Source organism: Phacochoerus africanus, chromosome 7, assembly GCF_016906955.1.
Source record: "Phacochoerus africanus isolate WHEZ1 chromosome 7, ROS_Pafr_v1, whole genome shotgun sequence".
NCBI classification, from domain to species: Eukaryota; Metazoa; Chordata; class Mammalia; order Artiodactyla; family Suidae; genus Phacochoerus; species Phacochoerus africanus.
This window is the reverse complement of record NC_062550.1, coordinates 29,459,355-29,473,938: the sequence shown is the minus strand read 5'-3', so window position 1 is coordinate 29,473,938 and position 14,584 is coordinate 29,459,355.

The window sequence follows — 14,584 nt, the reverse complement described above, 5'->3', positions numbered from 1 at the left end:
GTTGTCTGTTCCCATTTCAATCCTTGAATTCAGTCCTTGAGTCAGTCTGTGTTTATCTATTATATTGTCAAAAATTCTTTGGATCCCATGTCTCTCTATTTTCTAGGCCAGCCTTATATACTCTTAGAGGACAAAACAAGTTTTGTAGGGTTTATTTTTCTTTATTTTAAAATAAAACTTTTTCTAGGTCAAATTCATATTTTCTTTTGTTCTTCAAAATGTATTTGAGCTTGATACTATTATTTCAGCCATTTATCCAATACACATATAGTGATTACTTACTATCAAATGGGTTCTGAGTATACGTTGTTAAAAAGACAGTACCTGTTGGATGGACTTATAAATTATCATAGTAATTGAAGTTAATCGTACAGTAAGACACCAACATCATATGCTATCACCTACATGTGGAATCTAAAAAAAGGACACAATGAACTTCTTTGCAGAACAGACTCACAGACTTTGAAAATATATATGGTTTCTAAAGGAGAAAGGTTGGGGGGTAGGGGGATGGACTGGGAGTTTGGCTTGGAAATCTGTAAAATTGGGTTGTGAGATTGAAGTGTAATAAAACTTCATTGAGTAATAAAAAAAAAGACAGTGCCTGAAAACAGAAGTTGTTTTTCAGGTTACCGAGAAATAAATGGGCAGTGTAGCCTATTTTGTGGTAAAACATAAACCCAGAGCTATGTTGAGACACACAGGAGGGAAAGTTCCTGAGTCTTGTGACTCCATTTCACAGATGAGGAAAATGATGCTCAGAGAAGTTAAATACAAGTTGAAATGTGTTAAAAGATTCTAAAAAGTGGCAAATCCAGAATTTAAATCTTACTTTATCTAATTCAGTAATTTAATTATTTAATAATGTTATCATATTACCTTTCCATATATATTGAGTAGCTATTTCAGATACTAAGTTTTCCATACATTATCTTATCTAAATGTCAAAAAACTCTTTGAAATAGAAGAAGCTTTAATTTTTATCACCTTGTATATTAGAGTACTTACCTCTGGGGAGGATACATATGCTTGAAATGATAAAATGCAAGAATGACTGGCATACGGATTTTTCTGACTTCAAAATAAATGATTTAAAAAATTTGGTATTCACACAGAATATTTTCTTGAGTTCTGTTAAGATATTGGTTCACTATATCCTGAAATTGAGTGACTTTTTAGTTTGCAAGCATTACAGCAAAGTGTGTAGGCACCATGGGGTTAAATATTCCATAGATGTATATATCTCTAGTTACATTTATTGATGGCCAAATTTATTGTGTGTATATGCATATACATATACACACACACAAACACACATATGCATATATTAACTGTTTTTTTTCTCATTCTCCTGGTTAATTTTGGAATTTCTTAGTGGTTGGATCATGTTATTCTAGCTTGTTTTTTCGCTCATTTGCATTGCTCAATACAGTGCTTTATACTTAGCAGGTGTTTTAGAACATTGGTGGGAATAAATACCTTTGTGCCTGTGTATGTGTGTGTCCATTTATCACACTATACACAAGGATTGAAGATATCTATGAAAATGAGTATAATTTAGACAGGCAATTCTGTCTGCATATTAATTCACTAGTCTATTATTAGGAAATTTTATTTGAAAAGATTCATGGAGAGGTCTGTGAGTTTTACCCTTCCACCCATATTTTCTACCACATATGTGACTGAGTATCCATCTAGACTCAGCCTTTGTCTCTTTGAGGTCAGTATGAGGATATATTAACTTAATGCAGAAGGGAATGAAAAGAGGTTTGTTTCTAATGAATTGATAACCTTATAGTATATTTTTATTATCTGGAGAATATAGTGCTCATCAAACAGGGCACTATTGAGACTAAGTACCTCCGAATCCATGGTCATGTTTGCCATCTTTCCTCAGAGGAAAGTGGGTACATTTTTATTCTTAATGTAAGAAAAAACCTCAAGGGAGGGGAAAAAAAACTGTGCTGGAATAGCAATGAAGAAGTAGTTGCTCTACATGACATTTTATTTCTGGATAGCTAGAAAGATCAATGTACTTGCCTGCAGCTCATGAATTAATATCCTCAGCTATCAAGGAATGAGACATTGTGCACAGCAACTTGTTCTTCATTGCTAACATCTTGTCCTTCATTGCTAACATCTTGTCGTAAGTAAAGTAATAATAAGGTGGCTCCAGAATAGGTGTCACCCTTGGGATATAGCATTACTGTATCTTACAAATCACTAATAACTGTAATACATGCACTTACAGTTCCTGTATAAGTGAGATAATTTCTATTAGGCATATGAAAAGCAGAGGATCTGAGTAATTCAGCCATTAAGAAATGTATTTTTATTATCTCCATAGGTCATCATAGCTCCATCTGGTTTCATGAGGGTTAGGCCAGGATTCTTGAATCTGAATTTCACTATTACTTTACTCTGGTAAACAATTAGTTTCTAATTCTGATTAAACATTTACAAAATGTCAGTAGCAGTATCTTTAACAAACATTAGATATGTACTGTGGCTAAATCCATTAATTCACGTATCTGTTTATTTAGCAAGTATTCATTAAATGTTTAAGGGCCCAAAATTGTGCTGGTCATGATGTATGTAAATATAATCTGACGTCATTTTAGAGTGCAATAGGTATTATAGCAATAAAAATATTTCTGTGTGACAAGTGTAATGAGAAAATACAAATAGCAAATTGGATAAAACAGAGTTTTTATTTCACAAAGATAAAACCAGACCCATTGAATGTAGGATGGCTAAAGTGAGGGTATATGATTTGTAACTCAATAATGTTAGAAGTGGGACATTTGTGGGACCTCATAAATAGGATGGTGCTCTAGGTTTATGAATTTTCCTAAAATCCTTTCTGAGCCCCCAGTGATATAACAATTTAAAATTAAAGGCTACTGAAAATTTCAATAGCTTTGTTGAAGAATTAACCATAGGAGGGTTGCCAGATGCAGTTGGAACAGTAACAGTCTTGAATATGGTATGAAGGTGCCTCCGAGGATGTGTTAGTCATTCTGCACTTTATGGAATAATATATTTGAATATTTTTCCAATGGTAAGATACTTTCCTATTACTGTCTCCTTAAATTTTCACAGTAGTTTTATAAGGTAAGGATAATGGTTCCATTTTAGAAGTGTGAAATCTGAGATTTAAGGCCATATGAATTAGTGAGCAAAAAAGTTCAAAGATGAGTGGAAATCATCTGTCACTTCTTTGACTTGCCCTTCATTTAGCAGATATTTATTGAGCACTTATAAAATCATGAACACTGTTCTACAAAGTGGAAATGTTATAATGACTAAGGTAAATACTATTTCCCCTCTCACTGACTTTATAATTTTCTGACTTTAATGTAAATATTTATTGTAAAGTGGAAGTCAAGAAAAGAGAGGAGAAATATCAGGATAAATTGATGTGTAAATGTTTAGAGTATAAGCATTTATAGTATAAAATGTACATAGATTTATTTCACTATGTCTCAGCTGAAGGCTTTGTAGGTTGTATTGAAAAAGAAGACTGGGGAGTTCCCATCATGGCTCAGCAGTTAACAAATCTGACTAGCATCCATGAGGACTCAGATTCAATCCCTGGCCTTGCTCAGTGGATTAAGGATCCGGCATTGCCATGAGCTGTGGTATAGGTCTCAGACCCAGTCAGATCCTGCATTGCTGTGACTGTGGCGTAGACCAGCAGGTATAGCTCCAATTCAGCCCCTAGCCTGGGAACTTCCATATGCCATAGGTGCGGCCCTAAAAAGCAAAAAAAGAAAAAAAGTCATAATAGATTTGCATCAGGTCCCATTTGGGTTAAAAACATGTAGACAAACATTTATTTGTAAGACCAAATTTGTTTATACATGGTATCTTCCATGTTTGTTTATAATTAGCCTCATTTTCATGTATAGATTAGATTAAACTCAGTAACTAAAAGAGGGCATCTGTGTAATTTTAAATGACATTATTTGGATTTGTTGACCTTGTGAACTGCAATTTCTTTCCTTCCATTTTCTCTTGGACCCAGTTCAATCACTTATTTGCTCCCACCATTCCTTTGAAACTATTCTTAAAATATTTATCAGTGATCTTATTTTAGCTTAAAGATAGTAATTCCAACACCCCCATCTTAATTTAAACTTGTGATAGTCCTTTTTTTAATTTTTTAAAGTTTTATTGAGGTATAGTTGAATTATAATGTTATGATAATTTCTGCTGAACAACGAAGTGATTCAGTTATACATAGATGCACATTCATCCTTTTTCAGATTTTTTTACCCATATAGATTATTACAGAATATTGGGTAGAATCCCCTGTGGCCAGTCATTCCATATAGCACAATGTGCATGTGGCAATCCCAAACCCCCACTCCATCCCTCTCCCCCACCTGTCCTCTTTGGAAACTATAAGTTTGTTTTCAGACTGAGTCTGTTTCTGTTCTGAAAATAAGTTCATTTATATCCTTTTTATATATTACACATTTGTGATCTCATATATTTTTCTTTGTCTGCCTAACTTCACTTATTATGATAATTTCTGGGTCCATCCATGTTGCTGCAAATGGTGTTATTTCATTCTTTGATAAGTAATATTCCATTTATATCTGTACCACATCTTCTTTATCCATTCTTCTGTCAGTGGACATTTAGGTAGCTTCCATGTCTTAGCTATTGTAAACAGTGCTTCAGTGAACATTGGGATGCATATCTTTTTGAATTAGGGTTTTCTCTGGATAGATGCCCAGGAGTTGGATTGCTAGATCATATGGTAGTTCTATTTTCAGTTTTTTGAGGAACCCCTATACTGTTTCCCATCATAGTTATACCAGTTTACATTCCCCCCACCAATGTAAGAGCATTTCCTTTTCTCCATATCTTCTCCAGCATTTGCTGTTTGTAGATTTTTTTTTTCTATTTATGGCTGAACCTGTGTCATATGGCAGTTTGAATTGGAGCTACACCTGCCGCGAATACCAGCCAGGGCAACATTGGATCAGAGCTGCATCTGTGACTAGGGGTTGAATTAGAGCTACAGCTGCTGGCCTGTGCTACTGCCAGGGTAACACTGGATCTGAACTGAATCTGTGACCTGTACCACAGCTTGCAGCAACACTGGATCCTTAACTCATAGAGAGAGGCCAGGGATCAAACCTGCATCCTCAGAGACATTATGTTGGACCCTGAAGCCACTGAGCTACAATGGGAATTCCTGAGATAGACTTTTTTTTTTTTTTTGGCTTCTTAGGGCTGCACCTGTGGCATATGGAAGTTCCCAGGCTAGGGGTCTAATCAGAGCTATAGCTGCCAGCCTACGCCAGAGCCACAGCAATGCAGGATCCAAGCTGCATCTGCGACCTACACCACAGCTCATGGCAACGCTGGATCCTTAGCCCACTGAGCGAGGCCAGGGATCAAACCTGCAACCTCATGCTTACTAGTTGGATTTGTTTCCACTGCATCACAATGGAACTCCTCCTGTTGGTAGACTTTTTGATGATGGCCATTCTGGCTGGTGTAAGGTGGTAACTCCCAGTAGTTTTGATTTGCTTTTCTCTGATAATTACTGATATTGAGCATTTTTTAATGTGTGTTTTGGCCATCTGTATGTCCTTTTTAGAGAAATATCTGTTTAGAGCTTCTACCCATTTCCTGATTTTTTTTTTTTGATTTTGAGATGCAGAGTTGTTTATATATTTTGGAGATTAATCCCTGTCAATTGCTTTGTTTGTAAAGATTTTCTCCCATTCTGTGGGTTGTCTTTCATTTTGTTTATGGTTTCCTTTGCTGTGCAAAAATTTCCATGTTTTTTATTTCTTTTTTTTTTAATTAATATAGGAGGTGGATCTGAAAAGATATTCCTGCAATTTATGTCAGATAATGTTCTGCCTGTGTTTTCCCTATAAAAATTTTAAAGTATCTGTTCTTATATTTAAAGTATCTGTTCTTGAATCCATTTTGAGTTTATTTTTCTATATATTGTTAGAGAATATTCTAATTTAATTCTTTTACATGTAGCTGTCCAGTTTTCCCAGCACCACTTTTTAAAGATACCGTCTTTCCTCCATTGTATCTGCTTGCCTCCTTTGTCATAGATTAGTTGACCATCAGTGCATGGGTTTATTTCTGGGCTTTCTATCCAATTCCATTGATATATATTTCTGTTTTTGTGCCAGTAGCATACTCTTTTGATGATTGTAGCTTTATTGTATAGTCTGGTGTCATGGAGCCTGATTCTTCCAACTGTTTTTTTCTTTCTTAGGGTTGCCTGGCTATCTGGGGTCTTTTTGTGTTTCCACAGAAATTGTAAAATTTTTTGTTCTAGTTCTGTGAAAATGCCATTTGTATTTTCATAGGGATTGCATTAAATCTATAGATTGCCTTGCTTTCTCTTCTGTCTATGGGCAAAAGCCTCTCTTCTTCCTCTTACCTAATTACACTTAGATATAAGAACCATCTTGATAATCCAGGATAACATCACCATCTAAAAATCCTTAATTTAATCACACCTGCAAAGATCTTTTTTCCATATAAGGTGACAATCATGTTTTTCAGGGAGGCAATTTTCAGCCTACAGCAGCCTCCCTCAGGTCTTTACTGAAATATCAATGCCTTTGCACTTGCTTTTCTGACTGCCTTATTTAAAATCTCTCTCTCTCTCATCATCAGTGTCTCCACTCTCCCTATCTCCCTTTCCTTTATTTTTTGTCCTCATGGCCATTATCACCATTTAAATGAATCATGACATATAGATGATGTATTAAAACCATATATGTTTAGCTTATATATATATAATATAAATTTAATTATTGGATATTTAAGTCTCCTTTTTACTGCAATCATGAACTCAATGTGGATAGGCATTTGTTAGTTATTTTTGCTGATAGAGATTAATACCTTGTACATTATAGCTCAATAAATGCTGGGGGAGCTCTAATTTGTTAAAAGATTTGTTGTCATCAACTAGTATTTACAAATAAGTTTTTTGTACTACTGTTACATGAGTAGCAGTTTCTTTCTTTGATTTTCAGATAAATGATTTAGATCCCTAGCAGTATTAGAAATCTTTGTGATAACCCATGGAAGTATTCTCACCTGAATACTTATCTAAATAATTAGTGAAGATTACTCTTTATTTTTAGTAATTTTTCTTATTTAATCTTTAAATAAATAACCATAAGGAAAACCTTTATAGTAGAGGGCATGGGTAAATTTGATTAAAACATATTATTTTACTATAATTATTCTGACTATATTACGGTAGGATGGAAATAAATTTCAAGGTACTTTAAAAACTATTAAAAATTACAAAACACTTCCAAAAGGCCATTTTTTAGACAATTCATTTGCACAAATAATTGATTAAATCACAACTTTGTATTTATAGCTATTTTCTTTTTATCTTAATTAATTAAATATTTGCATCATTTCTATCCCCTAATTTTTCTGACATTGCCATTATTAGCATTTAATCAATAACAAACTTAATAGATATACTCTTTTAAATTTTAATTATTGCTTCCAGACTGTTTTCTAGATGTTTCATATTCCCATCAACAATGTGTAAAAACAAGTTTTTACCCACATTACCATGATATTTTATTATGCTCTTTAATTTGATCTATGTTAATTTTTTTGTGAACTGTGTTTTATATTTTAGTTTTTGTCATTATTCCCCAACAATGTTAATTGTGGTACCCAAATGGAAAGGATGCTCTTGGTAGCTTTTAGTCATTGCTAAATTTTGGTTGCTTCTCTCATAGGTCTTCATTACCAGTCTTCCATTCTTGTTGTTCATTTATTGTCCCCATTGTTTTTTTCCAACTACATTGAGAAAGAGTTTATTACTTTGTTTTCTACTTTCTGCTACAGAATATGACAAGAAGAATAGTATTTTTAATTGAGCCCCTTCCTAAAAAGTCTATCCCCTCTATTATTGTTTGTCATCATTTTATACTACCTTTTATTATCATCAAAATTTTGCCAAACACATCTTTTAAAACATTTCGTAAATCTATGAAAATGGAGTTACCATATTTTGCATGATCTTCACTAAATCAGAAATAATGTAACAAATCTCTGTCAGTTGTCGACCTATCCAGTTGCACTCATTTTATTGTCTCTTATTGCTTATCATTGTTCAGGTGACAGTAAACTCAATTTTTCTGTATTTTCCTATATCTCTCTTATAAGAGATAGGAAATGTGTAGGTAGAATGTATGAAATATAAATGAAGAGAGATGAAACTGCATGCCAAATCTGAGATTTTCTTTAAGGAAAAAAATGATAGATCTAGAAGCAATGACGAAATTCTCATCTAAAAGTTTCAGCATTCTGTGTTCTGCATTTTTAGGCTTATATCCTCTTGCATGATTCTAAACTGATGGAAAATTGAGCCTTTCCACCTTATAAAGCAGAAAAATTCGTATTCTAAATTTTTACTTCCTTTGTCCTTCTGATTTCATTTTTGTACTAAGAATTGGTTAATAGAATTCCTTATTTTGGTAAATATAGATAGATTATCATTTTAAATTAATAACATTTAAAAAGTATTTATATATACCCACAGAAAATGAGTAGGAACATGTTTTTGCTAGATTTTAGCTTTCGTATAAACAGGGAATGAACATTATCAGTCACTATATATAGACTAAAAAAAAGACTGTCAAATGAAATTAAAAAATCTGATGCATAAAGAATGTTACTTAATCTTCATGATCTATTCACCACCCATCAAGATATGGTAATAAAAATACATTAAACTCGGAGTTCCCATCGTGGCTCAGCAGAAACGAATCTGACTAGGAACTGTGAGGTTGCAGGATTGATCCTTGGCCTCGCTCAGTGGGTTAAGGCTCTGACGTTGTTGTGGCTGTTGTGTAGGCCAGCAGCTGTAGCTTGGGTTAGACCCCTAGCCTTGAAACTTCCATATGCCATGGGTGCGGCCCTAAAAAATAAAAAATAAAATACAGCAAGATTAAAAAAAATACATTAAACTAATTTACTAAGTAAATTTGACTTTCACATCTTACATGTTAAAGCACTTAAGAGTTTTTCAACTTTGGCATCATTGGTATTCTGGGCTACTCGTAATTACTTTTTTGAGGGAGGCGGACTTTGTCCTTTGCATTGTAGGGTATTTAGCAGCCTAAACTTCATGGCCTTAGCCCAGTAGTTGCTAGTAACAATCCCCACCCCCTTTCACCATCATGATAATAAAAGCTTTCCTAGATATTGTCTCCTGGGCTGGGATGGGAAGAAGAAGGATATTGCTCCCTGTGAAAAAATATTATCATGTAATATCATTATGTAGCATTCCTTTAATCTGGGTACTTTTAGATTAGATTTTTAAATTATTATTTGAGGTCACGTTAGTTTCTTATATACTACTAGATCGCTTATATATGTAGATAATTAAAACAGTATACCTCATATTACCTGAAATAGCTACTATAAATCGTGGGTTGTGTTTTGTTTTGTTACTATTTAAAATTCATTTATTACTGTAGGTTCTAATCCCCCCAAAATTTAATGCATTATACTAGTACAGTAGTTCTCAACTATGGGACATTTTTATAATCTTGTCAAAGAACTTCGCACAAGCATTATTTCACTCTATCTTCTATGATTCCATACAGCATATCTTGCCTCATTTAAGTATGTATAAAATTAAATGAATAGGTTATTTGTACGATCACTGATAACTCATTATGGCTTGTAAATATTTAATGAGTCCAGAATATGTGTTATATATGTTTCATGACTTATAACGTGCTTAAATGAGGATGTCACTCTTGAATAATATTTTACTATTATACTCCTGCAAATTTATTAAACAGGAAAGGATGTTGTCTCTGCTGTGTTCATTTTAAATTTGGGTATTTGTATCTTTATCAGGGTTCTGTTTTAATATCTTGATTATTAATAATTTAAATACTGTTGCTTCTGGGTACATTGTAGTAGATTATAAAGCAAGTCAGTAATGAAAAATCTAGTACAAAATAATATGTAAAGAGTTATAGTATGCATAAGTTGTTGCTGATTTGATGAAGAATTCATAATGGAATGAAACTGTAATTTAATATCATATTCGTTTCATGCTTTTATTTTTTTCCCTTTTAAGTACTTTCTCCTTAAACTGAATACAACTACTTCTTCACTAGTTTAAAACTTTCTGTTTCATCTGCTTCCTTTCCGTCTTTATTCTAATTCATTCTGTTGTGATCAGAATGATTACCCTTAAGTACTATTTGATTATATCATTCTCTTCAGGAGAACTCTTCAGTGAGTCCCAGCTGTCTGTTATATTGACCTTCAAACTGAATCATTTAAAACTCCTAGAGTTCTTAGTAGAATGCTAGCTCATACTGGTAGATTATATTTTTAAAAAGCTTAAACACGGGTCATCATGTATGAGTTTCTTTGTATGGGTATTGAAAACAAACAGACAGAAACACAGGATGAAAAATGACCAAGATAGTCTCACTCATTTATACATTGTAGAGAACTGATAAAATACCTACATTGTTCTAAGTGGTAAGACATTTCGTTTTGGGGTAGAAACACAGATTCAGTAACTTTTAAGATGAAGCAAAAACTGCCACATCCTTAGCTTTCATTCATAATTTATCTTAGTCTTCTTTGTAAATGTGTAGTAACCTCAAGTCATGTATCTGAAATTCCTTGGAAATTTCCTTTTGGCTTCCAGTGCTTTGCTGCCTGAAGCCTTGTGTCTGCCAGATGCTTTGTCTCAACCTGTTGAATCTCACTGTTCATCCACGACCCAAGTTAGAGTCGCCTCCACTATTTATTAGGAACCTCTCCCTTCCGTGCTCTAGTAGACTTTTTCCACCAGCTTCCTTAGACTACCATTCACAGTCTTAACTAAACGTTTTCATGATTCATCCAGATTATAAACTTCTTAGTGCAAAAGACATTTTTGTTCATTTTTCAACCTTCCCTTACTACCCTGCACATAGTAAATATTCATTGTTACTTATTGACTTAAGAAATTAACTTACTTAACAATTAAAGGATCTTACTTTCTGAACAAATAATCAGAAATTTTATAAAATATCTTTCTAATATGTGAATTTCTTTGTATCAAAATATCTGACAAAATTTTAAGTATGTCTGTTATTAAAAAATTGCCATTATTAAAAATAACATCATATGAAATCACAATTTAGAGAGCCCTAAATATATATTATTTTGCTAATTGTGGAAAGCTAATGTCTCTTTTCTATGTTGTCAATTCTGGTTAAAAAAATTATATTTTATTTAATCTAGAAACTTTATTCATCTCAGATGAAGGCAATGCATGTAGGCTATTGTTAATTATGCTAAAAAAGCTTTATTGTTATAGGAGTGAACTATATTCATTAAAAGAAGCAATTAAAATGTTAAGAAAAATTATTCAAAACAAGGAAATAAAGGAAAAGATTGTCTTTGTACATTTCAGTAACTGCCGTTTCAGAAAATTATCTAATAGGCCCACTCAAAAGATTTTTTTTCATATACCCGCACAAAAAAAGGGAGTTCTCTTGTGACATAGTGAGTTAAGGATTCAGCATTGTTACTACAGTGGCTTGGGTCACTGCTGTGGTGTGGGTTTGATCCATGACCCAGGAATTTCCACATGCCAGAGGTGGGGCCAAAAACGTTTGTTTGGTTTTTTTTTCCCCAGGGAAATTTAGCTTTGTTTGATAAGCCATTTACTATTGATTAGCAGCCCTATACTATGCAGTTGAATCTCATCAACATTCAAATGATTTCCATAACGAATTAAAAGTAACCCCAATACTTAATGATTGTATTTCCCTGAAGCTAATAACTGCTTATTATTCTAACATAGTGGTCTCCTTCCAACATTTTTTTGGGGTAACTAAATATTCTTCAGTTTTGCCATCTTTTAGATGCAACTTTGAAAGTTACAATACTTTTACAATACTTTGTGTTTCAAAAACACTGGTATCCCAACTATACTGGCTTAAGAAATGGGTTGATAACAGGATTAATTTGGTTGTAAATTATAATCTTGAAGAAAGCATTGAAACAATGACCATTTTTAAAAGGGCTTTTGGTTCCTGAGAGGAATGTGGGTCAATTAACATTGATTGGGATAAGGAGAGGGGAAGAAGAGGGGGTGGGAGGATTATGAAATGCAGATTTGGATTTATTTATAATTTTTACAGGGATAGATTCTGATAAATTTAAACTTTAAAAAAGCAAAAACAAAATCACTGCAATTTATGTGGCTTTAAGTTATTCATGTACATTAGGTCAAACTTTAGAAAAAAATAATCAAGATTCAATAGATATAAGAACATTCTTATAACTCTCCTGAGGGTAGAAATTACTTGTAACTGTGAGAAAAAATATCCATACTTATATTCATACATTTATCTACTTACACTTGCCTCTTTGGGGACTATCTCACTTAAGAGAAAATATTTGTGTACTTAGTTTAAGATTTCAAGGACATATATTTGTGAAAAAAATGCTATTTCTCCAGTAGTATTGAATGAAACCAAGTTAAGCATTTTAATACACAACAATTTAAAGCTATTATGAAAAACAAACTTTTGCAAAAAATAAAAAGAGCAAGAACCAAAAGATATCTAGTTGAAAAATTCTCCCTTGTGCAAGAGTCTAGATAATTTAGAGATCTTATAATGGCTTAAAAGTTTTGTTTGTTTTATTTTTTTTGGCCACACCTGTGGCATATGGAAGTTCCCAGGCTAGGGGTCGAATTGGAGCTGCAGCTGCTGACCTGTGCCACAGCCCCAGCAATGTGGTATCTGAACTAAGACTGCAACATACACCACAGCTCACAGCAACAACAGATCCTTAATCCATGGAGTGAGTCCAGGGATTGAACCCTCATCCTCATGGACAAGAGTCTGGTTTGTAACCTACTGAGCCACAATGGGAACTCCCTAGAAAGTTTTTAGAAGTCACCTCTGAGCTTAGAAATTTGAACCTTAAACTTTATATTTTGAGGCCCATTAATGAATAAAAGAATGACTTTACACTGATTTTGTTAGTATTATTTGTTAAATGACCTGTATTTAACTAGCTAATTCAACTCTCAATGGGGTATGAATATAAGGAAGTTGATATTAGAAATAAGAGAAATTATATTCTTCCACATCCATAGACTTTGCGTTAAACTTGTTTCTTGGAGTTTCTTGGTAGCTTAGCAGATTGAGGATCCTGTGTTGTTAATGCTGTGGTTTGGGTCACTGCTGTGGTACGTATTTGATCCCTTAAACTTCAGCATGCCATGTCCATATGTGCATGGGTCTAATTCTGGGCTTTCTGTCCTGTTCCATTAATCTATATTTTTGTTTTTGTGCCAGTACCATACAGTTTTGATTACATTAGCTTTGTAGTATAATCTTAGGGAGCCTGATTCCACCAGCTCCATTTTTCTTTCTCAGAATGGCTTTGGCTATTCTAGATCTTTTGTGCTTCTAAACAAACTTTAAAATATTTTGTTTGAGTTCTGTGAAAAATGCCTTTGGTAATTTGATAGGGATTGCATTGAATCTGTAGATTACCTTGGGTAGCAGTCATTTTGACAATATTGACATTTCCAACGCAAGAATAGGGTATATCTTTCCATCTATTTACATCATCTTTGATTTCTTTTATCAGTGACTTATCGTTTTCAGGGTGCAGGTATTTTGTCTCTCTAGGTAGAATTATTCCTAGACATTTTATTCTTTTTGATGTGAGGGTAAATGGGATTATTTCTCTAAATTTCTTTTTCTGATCTTTCATTGTTAGTATGTAGAAATACAGTCAATTTCTGCATATTAACTATGTATCCTGCAACTTTACCAAATTCATCAATAAGCTGTTTTATGGTAGTGTCTTCAGGATTTTCTAGGTATAGTATCATGGCATCTGCAAACAGTGATAGGTGACTTCTTCCTTTTATTTCTTTTTATTCTGTGATTGTCATGGCTAGGACTTCCAAGGCTATGTTGAATAGTAGTGGTGAGAGCAGACATCCTTGTCTTGTTCCTGATCTTAGTGGGAATTCTTTCAGTTTTTCGCTATTAAGAATGGTGTTAGTTGTCATAAATGGCCTTTATGTTGAGGTAGGTTCCCTTTGTGCCCACTTTCTGGAGGCTTTTTATCAGAAATAGTTGTTGGATTTTGTCAAAAGCATCTATTGAAATGATCCTATGGTTTTTATTCTTCAGTTTGATAATATGGTATATCACAGTGATTGATTTGTGGATATTGAAAAATCCTAGCATTCCTGGAATAAATCCCTCTTGACCATGGTGTATGATCCTTTTAATGTTTTGCTGGATTCACTTTGCTAGTATTTTGCTGAGGATTTTTGTATCTGTGTTCATCAGTGATATTGACCTGTGATTTTCTTTTTTTGTGGTATATTTGTCTGATTTTGGTAGCAGGGTGATAGTCGCCTCCCAGGATGAGTTTGGGAGTGTTCCTTCCTCTGCAATATTTTGGAATAGTTTCAGAAGGAGAGGTGTTGATTCTTCTCTAAATTTTTGGTAGAATTCACCTGTGAAGCCATCTGGTCCTGGACTTTTGTTTGTTGGAAGGT